The sequence below is a fragment of the Lepeophtheirus salmonis genome, unplaced genomic scaffold, assembly GCF_016086655.4.
Source record: "Lepeophtheirus salmonis unplaced genomic scaffold, UVic_Lsal_1.4 unplaced_contig_2083_pilon, whole genome shotgun sequence".
NCBI lineage: Eukaryota > Metazoa > Arthropoda > Copepoda > Siphonostomatoida > Caligidae > Lepeophtheirus > Lepeophtheirus salmonis.
In genome coordinates, this window is record NW_027293268.1 from 1 (window position 1) to 14,716 (window position 14,716).

A 14,716-nucleotide genomic window follows, 5' to 3' on the forward strand; every position below is an offset into this window, starting at 1 on the left:
GTATATTAGTCAATCCTAATTTTTTTGAAAAAAAGAAAAAAAAGGATCAAGTTAAATTAAAGTAGTTTTATAAATATAATTTCCTAACAAAGAGAGTCATACAGAGTTTTATTAATTAAAGGGCTTATATTATAACAAAAAAATTAAATATTATGGGATAATCTCTTTTAATTTTCTACAAATTTCATTATTTTTTGATAATTTATACTTATATTTAGGGCCTTAATTTTATAAATGCTCTAAGACGAGCGTACTTTCAAATAATATCCTGGTGGAAATCTGGAACTGAACTTTGAAGAACTGATGTTAAAGTCTCAATGACATTAGGTTGCCTCCATATTTCCTGATATACATGCTTCAAAGATTGCATCAATTTTTTTTATCCCAGTGAGGAAGGAATTTGAAGGTTTTGTCAGTCCTCCTATGGATAATGCTGATATCCACAGTGTCATATCTGAATCACAAAAAGGATCATCTCTAGTCTCCTGAAACCGATTTCAGAATATTTTGAAAAAAAAGCTTATTGGCCAAGTATCCAGTGATTTAAAGACAACATTCCAAGACGGCTTAAATGGACATCCATTTGAGAGAGCTCTAAAAAGGAAAACAATCCGTAAATATTAATTATAATTAACCATAACAATAATGTATTCATATATTTACCATCCATTTGTGTATTTAAAATGTTCAAAAGTTCATATTGAATTCGAGGACCACATTTAAATTTGGTTATCCATTTCATAAATGTGGATGATATTTATAGGTTTTTCCTCCAGTCATTGATCTCAGAATGAGAGACCTCTGAATATCTTCCTCTGCCCATTTTTTAGGTCTGGCGTTAACAATCTCATTTATTAGAACATTGACTTAACTTGGTGGAAATATTTTACTTAATTTACATTTATAGGCTTTACATTCACTTCTTTTAGATGAATATTTGGTCAAACTGACTCTTGGAAGGGAAATATTTAATTCCCTTTTTCAAGTCTATTTATTTTCATGAGAAGTCTTTTCTTTTCCTTCCCCCAATGAAGAAGCTGTTTAATATACATATTTGTCTATACTGACAAAATTTCCGAGGAGACATCCAAAGAAGGCTTTAATATTCATATGATACTTCCATAGCATCAGAGCATTCTTCAGATGGCTTATCAACTATCAAATTTACATGTTTCGGAGAAGTGAGAAGTTCATTGACAATTTGTTTTGTGTTCCTGGAAGAGAACCTAGGATATATATAAGGATGGCACAAGGTAAGAAATTCTCTTCGGAGTCTTCATTTCGAAAGTATTAGGAAATATCGGAGTGGCTAGACTTTTAAAGTAAATGATGATAATATCCATATAAATATAAATTATATATTGAAATTGTTTATCTATTATTTTTAATCCAAGGACTTCAGATGTCACGTGCTCTTTTCAATAACCAATTAAAGACATTTCAGAAGAGCATACCTGATTAGTGATGATATATAATAAATACTTACTATAATTTTACTATTATTAATAATATACCTTGGTAGACCCCAATCGTCATAACATAAACGAGTTGATCCGAAATACATTGTCTCTTTTTTTTTTTTTTTTTTTTTTTTTTTTTTGAAAGTCAGATAAAGTATGTTGTCAATTCAGTCAACAAGGGGACGTGAAAGAGGTAAGTACTCACAGTCAGTCATAATAAGGTAACTGTTGAAAGTCATCATTTAACTCAATTTAGAAGATTTTCTATTAGAATTAATTCTAAATGAAGATCTTTTGTGTGAGCTTGATAAAGTTAAAGAAGGGAAGTCAACATATGAAACCCTGTTGAGAAGATTTATTACTAGAATCCGATCAAAAAGGGGTCATAAGTTTGAGAGCGGCGTATCAATTGACAACCCATTTTGAATATTTTGTATTTGAATCCAATTAAAACGGGGAGTCCCTAATTATATTTTTTATTTTATTGTAAATGGGAGTAAGATCTACAAAGTAAAAAGGGTCAGGTCTTGGGATTTAGCATATAGTTTTCAAGGAAAATATCCAATTAATGTCAACATAAAATCAGTTTTATTGATTTTTGAAAAAAAAAAGTAAGTGTCTGGAGAAGAGAGTAACAAAGATGGTTATAATTGAAACATAATAGTTATTTAATGACGTTGATGATGCGCTGGAAAGTCGCTTTGAGGAAGAGAGAGTTATAAAAACATACCTAATTGAAGAGAATAATATTTAGACCCTTAGTCATATAAAAATTTTGCGTCTGTGAATACGGACGTGATTGCACATTTTGAAAGTCTCCGGTAAACAAATTTACGATATTAAATTAATTGTAACCCAAACCCGCAATGTAATCTCTTGAATACCTTTGTGTTCGATGGAATGAGTATGAATCCAGTTTCAAGTAAGGTTTTTTCGGATCTCTGTCTAAATGAGGAACTATTAGATGTGCCCCTTTTTTTCTGGCTCAAATATAATCAAGGTGATACTTAGGGCATGCTCTCATGTGTTTCATGCCATCATTGGATCCAAACACATCCCCTAATAAATTTAAGAGGGATCATCAACTTTCATCATTTGGAGTTGATCGATAGTGATTCTAGATGAAGTAGAGGATATAATTTCACTTGCTAAAGAGTCTCTCAGATGGATCTTCACCCAAAAAAAAAAGACGTTAATCTTGACCTCTTTCCTCCTCGAATGATTACTCTTATTCCACTTCATATCCTAGTCATGGCTCTTCTAATCATTTAATACTTAATGAAAATGTATCCACTTATTCCTTCGTTAACCCCTTAGCTAAAACAGAAAAATAGATATGTTTTATCCTGAATCAAAGCAATGATGATGTAGAATTTATTCAAAATAAATATGAAAAAATGAAAACTAATCATAGTCCTATAGATATTTCAAAACCAAGGTTGTGCATGTATTATTAATGTCCTCGCAATTCAGGCCTCTTTCATTAAAGTATTTTTATATGACGTCAATAACCAAGTTTTATAAATATGAAACTCCTTTTTGATTAATATGTATTAAGGAAAGTAGTGTATTTGAATATATAAATGAGTATTATAGGACTTAAACCCTAGTCTATCAAAAATATATTTTGTGTTATATACAATTTTGCCAAACGGACACTTTTCCAATTCATATTACTCCAATTTTAAACGATAGAACATTCAATTATTAACCACAACTTGCAATGCTATGGTGTTGATTGATTAATTATTTCATTATGAAGTTGGCTTGAACCGCTATTAAAACCTTTTGTATCCAAAATCCTGAAAACCAAACCACCCAATAGATAAATAAATTAGAAAGAAAAAGAGTCAATCAATCAATGATTTGAGACGCAATGGACAAAGTAAATGAATCAATGGTTTAGATAGAGTGTTTTGGAGCTCTTATGCAACTGGTCAAGTCCTCATCAACACTCCTCTATCCCGAAGTCATGTCTGAGTCTATAATTATAAGGATGTGACTCTCCTCTGTATAGTTACATAGTATTGCAGCATTAATCATGATGCAATATATCCCTAGTTTCATTATATATCAGACTATAATATGTATTAAGACTGTTTTTTTCTATAGTAATACAGTCTTATTTTAATAGATAGTGTAGATATATAATAGATTGTACAAATTTAGTCATTTCATAAGATATTTTTAGCACGTATATTTAATTCAAATATCACTGGGTATCTTTGACATCAAGGAGTATTAAATGCAATGATTAAGTTTTTTAATTTTATTTCGAAGCTTCAGCTGTGTTTTTTCATTTAATTTACTAAAAATATAAGCAAAACGCTCACAAGATGGTGTCCTCTTTAATTCTGATGCAATATATGTCGTCAGTTAAATGGTATATCCTCAATTAATTAGCTATTGATTTGTTCTTTTAAATTTCAGAGTATCTTGCAGCCTTAAATAGACAGATTGATCAACTCTACGCCAATAGGAAAAGGATTTACATTCAAGAATTGTGATTGGATGACCATGTATCAGCGGAGTATAAATAATCGTGTTGAGAGGAAACAACTCATTCTAGAGGGCTTTATTTGCTCAAACTGTACGAAAATATTTAAGACCCAAAGTTCTCTTAAGGAGCACAATTACATAGTCCATGAACGTCGAATACCGTTTTTGAAGGCTCCAAAGTTATTCCAAGAAGCTGATAATTGTACTCTTTAGTAGACCTTAGCTTCAAAATTCAATTTCTCTTTCTCTCAAAAAAATGTTACATTTTATGTAATAAATATTGCAAATATGCCCCAAATCAATGCTTCTTGTGAGCATTTCCGACAATGCGCGACAAACATGGTCGGATAATTATTCGGTTTAAATGTATAGATGTATTTAATATTTGATGATAATTCTAATGAAGTTTTAAGCCGGGGAGGACCGCATAAACTTAAAAGTAATATTATGTTCAAATTCAAATTGTTTAATTTTTAAAAAAAATTAGAAATGATCCTTTTATTAATGATTAGATAGTATGTAAAAAATTGTCAAGATATCACACAACCCCCCTCCCTTTCATTTTTGTTCAAAATATGTCACTTCTTAAAAATATGCTTCTCATCAAAAACATGAAAGGTGAAAGATTTAAGTTTCTATTTTAATATGGCGAATTATCTAAAATAAAAAACAATTATTATATTAATTTAAAAAAAAGATTTATTCACCCTTTCTTTTGAGTTCAAGATAATTTAATCATTCTGTAATAAATAATATCTTATGCATGTTGTAAAATTATTGATCAGTGAATTATTATCAATCTCTTAGATATTTTATTTTATTTTTGAAATTGGCAATCACATTTAAAATTATGTAGAAAACTAATTACTTTGTTTTGTAGATTATCCTAATTTTTTAAAGATATTATATATATTATTTCAATTTATCTTAACTGTAGAATCCACCCAGATATATACTTATTTAATTTGGAGATAATTCAGCAACTATTATTTGTAAATTCTAAATCATTAATAAATAACTTTTCCATAAAAATGGAACAATATTTAGCTCCTAAGGATATGGTAAACTATAGTTAACATTAACTAAGTCCCCTTACTCCATACCTTTTTTGTGGCAAAGGCCGATTTATCATTTAAAAAAATCAAAACAGGAGAAATATCAAAGGTTGTATAACGATTAATGAGAAAATTTGTTAGACACCAGCCTGTATTTTAATTAATGATTGGAGAATAGTTCTTTTTGAGATTATGGATTTTTTAATATTTGTACGTGTATTCTGCTTTAATTCGCTTCATTATATTTATGTCATTTTGTTTTAATTTTTTAGCTAAATAAATGTTTACTATATATATCTCTAAAGCATTTTTGTTTATTTTATAGGTCTTCATCATTTTAATAATTTTATTTTGATATTTTTCTAGATGAAATTTATATGATGTGAAATTATTAGAAAAGGTAAATACTTCAGGTCCCTTGTCCTAGATTATCTTCATATATCACACCGAGTCAACGGCTCTGAAATGCTATTTTCAATCATCAAATAGCCACATTAATTAGTATTTATTTATTTAGTCATTTTTTAAAATAAATTATTTGTCAACTGATAGCTCAAAATTCAGACATTCTTCATTTCTGGGTGGAGAGTGCTTCTTTATTTTCCAAAAAAATTGGCCAAAATTCTAAAAATTGATTTTATATTTTGATTTTTGGATACCAGATTTAATTTAAGTTTGATATAACTTATTTATCAAAAACATATTAAATTCGACTGATTTTATTTGATATTTAAAGAATTTATTTTGTTGATATTTATGGAAAAAATTGAAATTTAATTAATTTTTTTTTATACAGGGCTAATAAAGGAAATATAAATTTAATCCATCTCATCAGATTCATCATTAGGGCGGGCCGAAAACACAAAAAGTTAAAAAATCGAATATGTCTAGTTATATTTCAATTTTATGTATAAAAATTTCAATTTAGTCAGAAAACATTTTTAACAGTCAAAACGGGATTCAAATATCAATGACTCAGAGTAATTTATTATACCTCGTTTTTTACCATACATTGTAAAGTAATTCGAAAAATTCAAGTTTAATAGTGAATAAATTCTTTGGTATCTTACTTGAAAGAATTTCAAAAGTATAAATCCGTGGTTCTCAAACATTCTTAATTGACTTAATTATTTTTTACCCACATATTCCTTACCCAGTCCAAACTTTTTCATGTTGTAAATTTTATTATTATTTTTTTTTTTTTAATCTTAGGTACCTCTTCGAGATTCTCCACGTGCCTCCATTTTAGAATCACTGTACTACAGACAATTAAAATTGATTCTACATACTTGTAAAACCCCTACAAGGAATAAAGAAAAAAAATAGTATAGTAGTATATTTGATTATTTTGTTTTTAAAGATATTTGATATAGAGCTATTGTCTATTTTAATACCTCTCCAAGTATACCCAGGTTAAGATAAATACGTTTGAGGATATATTGAAAGTGCTAAATACAAAATAATATATAAATAATAACCTAGTAATTTTATATTATTTTAATTCCATTGCATATTTAACAAATCATTATAATAAATCTATAAAATCAGTTTTTGAGAGATTATGATTTGAACATTAAAGGATGAACATACTATTTATTAACAAGAATAAACAATGGAGCAATTAAGCATTTTAAAATTGAGTTACTTTTAAAAAAAACTGATTATCAAGGGATAATTTATTTTTAGATTTGCAATAGTATTGAGCGGCTTCAACAACTAGAAGTCTAAATCTATTGATTTTGCTTTATTAAACTCTAAGGCATTAATCAGGAAAGCTTACATCCTATGAGCCAATGTACCCATACAATTTTAGAGACATTTTTTTGGCTGCTAGATATACTACCCTTTCCTTGAAAATCCCCAATGCTGATAACGCATCCCGGATTGTAGCGGTAAAAGAAGGGAAATTATATCCATCGGTATCACTCCAACATAAGAAACTACTCAAGTCAATCCTCAGAATTTTAGGATTTCTAACCCGGACTCATCCTTGTAAGTAATTTTTTTTTTTTTTTTGGTTTCAATTATTTTTATATAGTAATTTTCATGGATTTGTTTTATTAATGATCTTTTTTTTTATTTGTATTATTGATGTACTTCATTTTTTTAAATTTTAAATCAATGACACTTAACTTCCCCCGCTAGAATATATTACTAGCATGAAATAAGTTATTTGTGTATTTCTATATTTCATTTGACCTTTTTAATAGAAATTTTTGATATATATATATATATGTTAATATATGACTTCTTCCCTTCAACCATGATGTTTATTTATGTATATATTTATTTACGTAATTTCTTTGTACATATAAATACAAGAACGGTGATTAAAAAAAAGAATAAATGTATTTTTATGAGGGGATTTTTATAATCTATTTTTGTTTTTTTATCTCCTTCAAATGATCCTTTAACAGAATAGATTAGCTTTTACTTGTAACTAAATCAAGCATATTATGATTATATAATTTATTTGACTAAACATAACGAGTTTTTTACATAAAAAAAACAGTGAGTGGAGATTTGTTTATTAATAAGATATCAAGTACCTTGTTGGTACAAGCAATCCTTATCCTCCACTTCAAAAATTAACTAGAAATGATTACGAGTTCAATGAATCATATTTTGTGACGTGAATAAATCGATAAAATGACTTATATATTGTAGATATAAACGGAAAATCTGCTGTCGATTTTCTCTATATTCAATATTGACTTTTGATTGGCTTTCTTTTTTCTGATAAGTTAGTCATCATTTATTTTTTTGTCTTACAAGGAAACAGTAAAAATTTCTAGTTAAATAGATATTATATTATTATTTGATACTTTGTCTGTTCCTTTAAAAGCAACATTCAAAAAGAGTGCAGTACAGGGTTGATCTGATGTACACTTAACTTAAATTTTAATAACTGCTTCGATCATAAATTTATTCGTCGATTTGCTGAAAGATAGATTTTTTGACTCAAGGTTCCTTATGTAAAGTTTGCACTCAGTTAAAAACAAAACAAACGAGGACGAGTAAAATGGAGCAACTCAGGAGGGAAGTTTTGAAGTTTCTCTCACGCAGCATATCCAAAGAGCAGCTCGGAAGCAGCCACCCATACCACTGTTTATCGTGACAGAGACTTATTCACTATCATCACAGTCTTTTCCGTTGTGGCCAGCACAGGTGAAATCTGCCCTCCATCTTTTGGGGAAGAAGGATTAGCTAAATGCAGATGCTGTCATTGAATTTATGGAATAAAAAGTGCTACCTTGGGCCAGAGAAAAGTTCAGGGACAGCTGTGTTTTCACTCAAGACGTAGCTCCGTGTCATAGCATCGCCAAGAGAGCACCTTCCTGATTTTTCTAAAATTTTCTGTTAATTTCTCTCCAAAAAAGGTTTTATTTGAATTTATTTGACAAAAAAAATTTATGTTAAGAATTTAATTTAATTTTTTGAGAAAAGCTCTGGATTTTAGATATTTTTATTCGTAAAATTTAATTTTTGAGAATAGCTATGGATTTGGGAGTTTTTTTGTGAATAGATGTGGGTTTTTGAATAAAAATTTGAAAAAATTTAAAATTGAATTGTCCAAAAACTAAGTTTTTTTTAGAAAACATTAAGAAAATGATGTAATCCTTCAAGTTTCAGATATCTCATGTTATTTTTGACATTACAAAAGGTCGTGCTATGCTATTAAAATAACCTTTGACTCATCTAGATTCTGAATAAACTCAAGTTTTACGAATTTTATGATTAAATTTACTAGCATGGATACTAATAGTATATTAAATTTAAATAAGACCTCCATGAGCCTTGATCACAGCCCCAATTCCAACAAGGAGTAACCCTTTTACTATAGAAAGAAAAATATTAATCTTGCATAAACAGTCCAATATTTGCAGGAGCGTCCGCAGGGTTGGGCTGGAAGAGTTAAAGACCCTCCTTATTTATTTAAGTAACGTTTGCTTTTTGCTACATTTTGATTCCAAAAATATAATATTTTTAAAAAAATTTAAAAAATTAATTTTTTCTGAATAACTGTTGATTTTGGAATATTTTTTTCAAAAAATTTAATATTTCAAACTATTTGTACAAAAAAAAAAAAAAAATCCTTGAATAGATATGGATTTTTCAATTTTTTTCCAAAAAAATTTAATATGTTAACTTTTTTTTTCAAATTTTTTATGATTAGCTATGTATTTTTGAACTTTTTTTCCAAAAAATAAAATTTTCTCCGAATAGATATAGCTTTTTGATTTTTTTTTTTCCCAAAAACGTTTAATATTTAAATTTTTTTTTGCAGAAATTTAATTTTTCAAATGATTTGTATAAAGAAAATATAATTTTCTTTGAATAGTATGGATTTTTAAATTTATTTTTGTTTCTTTTTAATTTGAATTTTTTGATTTTTTTTGAAAATAAAAGTTCGATTTTTTTTTTGAAAAATAATATTTTTTCAAAAAATAAATTGAAAAATGATATTTTTATGAAAAACGTTTCTAATTTTAAATTTTTTCAAAAAAAATTCCAAAATCCACGGCTATTTTTAAATATTAATTTTTTTAGAAAAAAATATCAAAATCCATAGACATTCTCACAAAAAATAAGATTTTTTGGATAAAAGTTTTAATATTTACTTTTTGGGAGAAAAATTTTGAAAGTCTATAATTATTACAAAAAAATTTAACAATCCACAACCATTCGGAAAACATAAAATTTGTTGGGAAAAAAATGAGGATATTAAATTTTTTGGAATTTTTTTCTCAAAAATTCATAGTTATTTTAATTTTTTTGGCAAACTAAATTAAATTTGTATATTCGATTAAATAGCAAAAAATCTTTCATTTTTGAGGGGCGGGGGTACAGCCCTCCAGCCCACTCCCTTGTGCTTTCTATGGATATTCCTATAAAATGCTAATCAATATAGCAGAATATTTTGTCATATAAAAAGTTAACAAACATCCTTTTTCTAACTGACTGAACTCGGAAAAAAGAAAACACAAAAATAAAATGTATTTAATTACATTTTAAACATTTGAACAATTATATTGATTTTGTCATGTAAATTTTGTATTATTTTCATAACTATTTTATCCATTTTTGAACTCGTAAATATCAATTAAAACCCTAAAAATATTTAGTTAAATAAGAAATGAGTTTGGGGTCTCTTCTAGGAATAGTTATTTATTCTATTGTAAAGAATATTCAACTTTCATTTTTGATAAAATTTTTATGATAAAACAGTCTTTCCAATATTATATTTTGTGGCTACAGTTGTACGCCTCAGTCCTCACATTTAAAAAAACCTCTGAATAAAATATAAAGGTTGGTATGTTAAAATGATTTATTTTTTTTTGTTAACAAGACCTCTAAGGACTAAAGTACTCATCACTGATGAGTCATCAGTCATCCTGACATATAATAAAAATTGTCAAAATCTTATTATTATTCTATCATTTTTGGAGAGAGAACATATTATATGAATTGATGTAAATATTTAATAGTTACTTGTGTGTGCAAAAAAAACCACCTTAAATCAAATTTAGGATTAGTATTTAACTAAATCTCCGAGATAAAGTATAGGAAAACTACAGTAATATGGTCAAAAGCAACAGCTTGAATGGTCTCAAAGGATTTTTAGCTTCAAATGGCGTGCAAACAGCTGTCAAAACATCAATTTCTTTAGCTTAAGAATTGGGGAATGTTCCATGGATTCCAACATGTTCAAGGGCAATTTATTGAAGATAAGTATAAGTCGTGTTAAATACTGAAAAAATTGATTTACTTTTCTTTTTTTTAGCTTTACAAATTACTGGGAGGACGAAAAATGAGGATTTTATATGGAATTGGAAGTTTGATAGAAAAAAGATGGATTTTATTTCTATGAATAATTTGTTTATTTTTTTCTTCATAAAAATGTTTCATTTTATTTTGTATATTAATAATTTAGATTTGTCCCTAATAATTTGTTAAATCCATTTGTAATATTTAGTGTTAATAACTTCAATTTCGTAGCGTTTGTTATTATTAATTTGTTTCATTTTCTGTGTATAACTACTATTAAAGCTTTTAATCAATATTTTTTCGTAATAATTAATCCTCTTTTATTGTGCTTTTTATTTAACCCATACTTATTTAACTGAATATTACAAATATTCGATATAATACTTGAATTTATGATTTGACTGGTAATCTACTTCTACTGTAATTGGAAATATAGAAGATTCTCATTTCTATATCAGCAGCATCCCCTGATATTCTATCCTCCCAACCCGTAACTTTAATCAGTAGTACGATACGTCTCCCTCCCACCTTTTACTTTCCCTCGCTAGATGCCTATTCCTATATATAGAAGCTTGGATCAAAAATATCCTCACCACCATTATGTCATTTTAGCTAACAACAATATTCCAACTCTTCAAAGAATCAATAAATCGATATAGACAAGTGTATGTACTTAAAGTAAGTCCTTCAAGGTTTCCACCTGTACGTATGTAGAAAGAAAGAAATCAGATGAAAGAACATTTGATGACAAATCCTAAAAACATGTGCTTCAAGAAAGCAGATTTATGATCAAATAATATACTTTTAAGAAAATTATACAAATTAATTGGTCAAAATTGTTGAATATAAACCCTAGGTGTATCACATATTTTGAGGGTATAGAAAAGTGGGAAATTAGTTCATTAAATCATGGGGACAGAAGTTTGCTGCAATAATTACATTTCCCTACTTTGATTTAAAGCTTGAATGTAGGCAAACTATTATCTAAACCTTTTTTTGTGATTCTGTAATGTTGTTTTTGATGTTTGAATATTTTATCCCGTTGTACGGACATCAACCTGTAAAAAGGTTTTTCATAAGGATGTCACAAACTGACAGACATTGTACAAAATGTAATAACTAAGATTTCCTCCAGTTTGGTGTGACATCCAGGTAGACCTCTTTATTGACCTTTAGACCCGTTTCAAACATGTGGGGAGGTATAACATGACCTTCACTGCTGACCAACCCGAACACCATGACCATTGCAGGGAACTTGGTCTTTATTACCTTCCTCACATGGCTGGTGCAGGTGGCTATCCACCTGTTGTTCTGCTTGTTGACCTTCTGATCTTGACAGAAATTCATTTCATCAGAGAAAAACCACAGCATCCCGGGCTGCTTTGGGTGCTTGAGCATGTTGAGCAATTTTGTTGACTTCATCAGCCTGATGTCCTTTGCCTTCTGGGTCAAGGTCTGGCCCACCTGCATCTTGTAGCTCCTGCACCTTAAATCCTCAGATACTCAGTCCCTTATTGTTTTCTCATGGCAGCCCAGATCCCTCACCATGGCCTTCATGGACCTGGTAGGGTCATCCTCAACCATCTTCTTCACCTTGTCGACAAAGTCGGTGTCCCTGACCTTCCTGTCGACGCCCTCCTCCTTGAGTCCCCTCTTTAGGGTGGCATCAACATCCCAGGTGTACTCTAGCTTCTTAGGGATACGCTGAATAGTCCGTAAATTCACTCCTCAGGTTAAAGCAATCGTTGAACTGGAGATTTCACCTCCATTATTAACCAATGCCATGACTACGGCGGACCTCGAAAGCTCCTCGTTCCACTTATAGCCCTTTATCTCCTCATATGATGACGGCATGATGCTAACTGAACTACGTATTGTGAGCTGACGAGAATAGCTTTCCTATTTGGTAACCGGTTTTTTATTTGATAATGTCGTCTTCAAGTTATCAAGGTTTAAAGTAGGCGACAATCTGATCCCTGCTCCCTATATGTTTACCTTTCTCCCGTTCTATTTTTGAGTAAAGTTGGAACTGATAATAGAAAAACCGTAAAAGGCGAAAAAAGATGTCATGCGACAAAAATCTCCTCTAGAAAAAATTACCGGTGAAAAAAGGTAGGGGCGCAAATGTTAGCGACAAAATTACCGGTTATGATGCAGTACAGAACTGGATCGGAACGATACAACACTAATCATATGTCCCATAGTTTTGATTTTCAATTAAAGTATTATAATTTGACGCCTTCCGTGATGCAATCGATTTTTTTAATAATACTATTAGTGAAGTGCCTAAAAATATATTATCTTTCCTCTTGCTCCAGTTAAATAAAATGGCAGTAGGGTTATTGGGCTGAGAAACATTTTTTCCAAACAGACATTATATAGGTACATTGAGAGTGTACTTTTTTCATAAAATACATAGGTTGACATAAACAATCAACTTTAGTATATCTACGTAGCAAAGAAAACTGCTTGATTTGATCAAAGATTATAGACTAAACGACATTTTATTTGTGAATCTATCTCATGTATTTATGAACAACGTTCGTTTGCCGAAAGGAATACACATATTCGTCTCCTTGCATCTTTATTCGTTGAGGAATCCTAAACGAGGTTCGACTAGCTTCCATCTTCATTTATTATTTTAGATGAAGATCTTTAAGGAGTTCAACCCACGGAGTATGTTTTTAGTCACCAAGGACGGACTCCCGAAGAAATGGAAGAGCTCAATGTTTCAAGTCGTCTCACATGAATGAATATAATATAGACTCTAATCAATTTATGAATTATTTCTTAACCTTAGAGTGTTACTGATGGATGATTAACTAAAGGAAGGAAGGGGGGCTGGGTATGGAATCGATAAAGGCTTATCTAAATAATAACTGTTGTTTCCTCCATTTAAGGATTCGTGTAAGGAATATGTGTTTACTATGATTCAAAAAACATTACATTTTATAATAATTTTACAGACCTATTCTATACTATATAGAGAATAATAATCACGTTACAATCAAAAAATTATACTTATTAAATGTATTTCAGAATACTCACCCATTTAAAAACATACTTAAATTATTATTTTCGTATGAATATTTTACTAAATAATTTTCAAACATGAAAACATCCACCAAAAATCCACCTATTAAGGAATTGGAGGCACAAGACATCAGCTCTACTTTAGCCTTATAAGCTTTAGGCTTAAAAGGGTTGAATGAATTACGATGCTCTCCAACAAATTTTTTACGAAAAGGGGATTCTCATTACCAATAGGTTTTTACCCCGATTTTTTTATCAAGCCTAAAAATATAATTTTAATCATCCAAATCCTTAGAACCTACTCTATTACTCTATGTAGATAGTTATGGAGTAAAGAGTTGCTACGACAATTGCAGGTTTAGGCACCAAAACGTGGGCTTGATGATCTCTATCAGAAAGTGGCCTTTTGTATGAATAAAATTCCAAGTATCCCTTTAAAGTATGCCTGATAGTTCTAGCACCCACAGAGAAATGGTTGCAGGGCGATTCATCGATTTGGTGGGGTCTTCCTTGATTTCCTCCAAACTAGAAAGGAACTCCATAAATTGTGGTCTCTAGTTCCTCCTGCTTTCCTGGAGAGGTCTTCTCCATGATTCTTCCTTTTGCCAATATAAAAACCCGGCTCCTAGAGCACTTCACAATGTCCATAATCCTCACTACCTCAACTTCGGCATCTAGAAGATCTGAGGATCGCTGCCTAAATGTACAAAAACCTAATTTTTTTATGTACAAAGAATGGCTGAACTATAAGGCAAAGAATCACCTTAAAAGTTCCCATTTTTCTGCCCAACCATCTATCTTTTCCATATATTGATCACGAGGTCTTTGTTACTCCACTTGATGTATAGTTTTGGCCTCCACCTTGACCATATTTTGCAATGCAATGCAAATAGGTTTAAT

At 29.6% G+C, this 14,716-nt stretch overlaps 1 long non-coding RNA gene across 4 annotated transcripts; it reads left to right on the top strand.

Annotated features, from left to right (window-relative positions):
* The first annotated feature begins 43 nt into the window (after window positions 1–43).
* LOC121131168 (uncharacterized) lies at window positions 44–5,045 on the top strand. Of its 4 annotated transcripts, none has more exons than XR_011784151.1 (2): window positions 44–613; window positions 3,891–5,045. It is a non-coding gene; the product is annotated as an uncharacterized lncRNA (long non-coding RNA). The 4 variants fall into 4 exon arrangements; XR_011784152.1 differs by lacking the exon at window positions 44–613 and adding an exon at window positions 916–1,253; XR_005868965.2 differs by lacking the exon at window positions 44–613 and adding an exon at window positions 1,510–1,653.
* The last annotated feature ends 9,671 nt before the right edge of the window (window positions 5,046–14,716 follow it).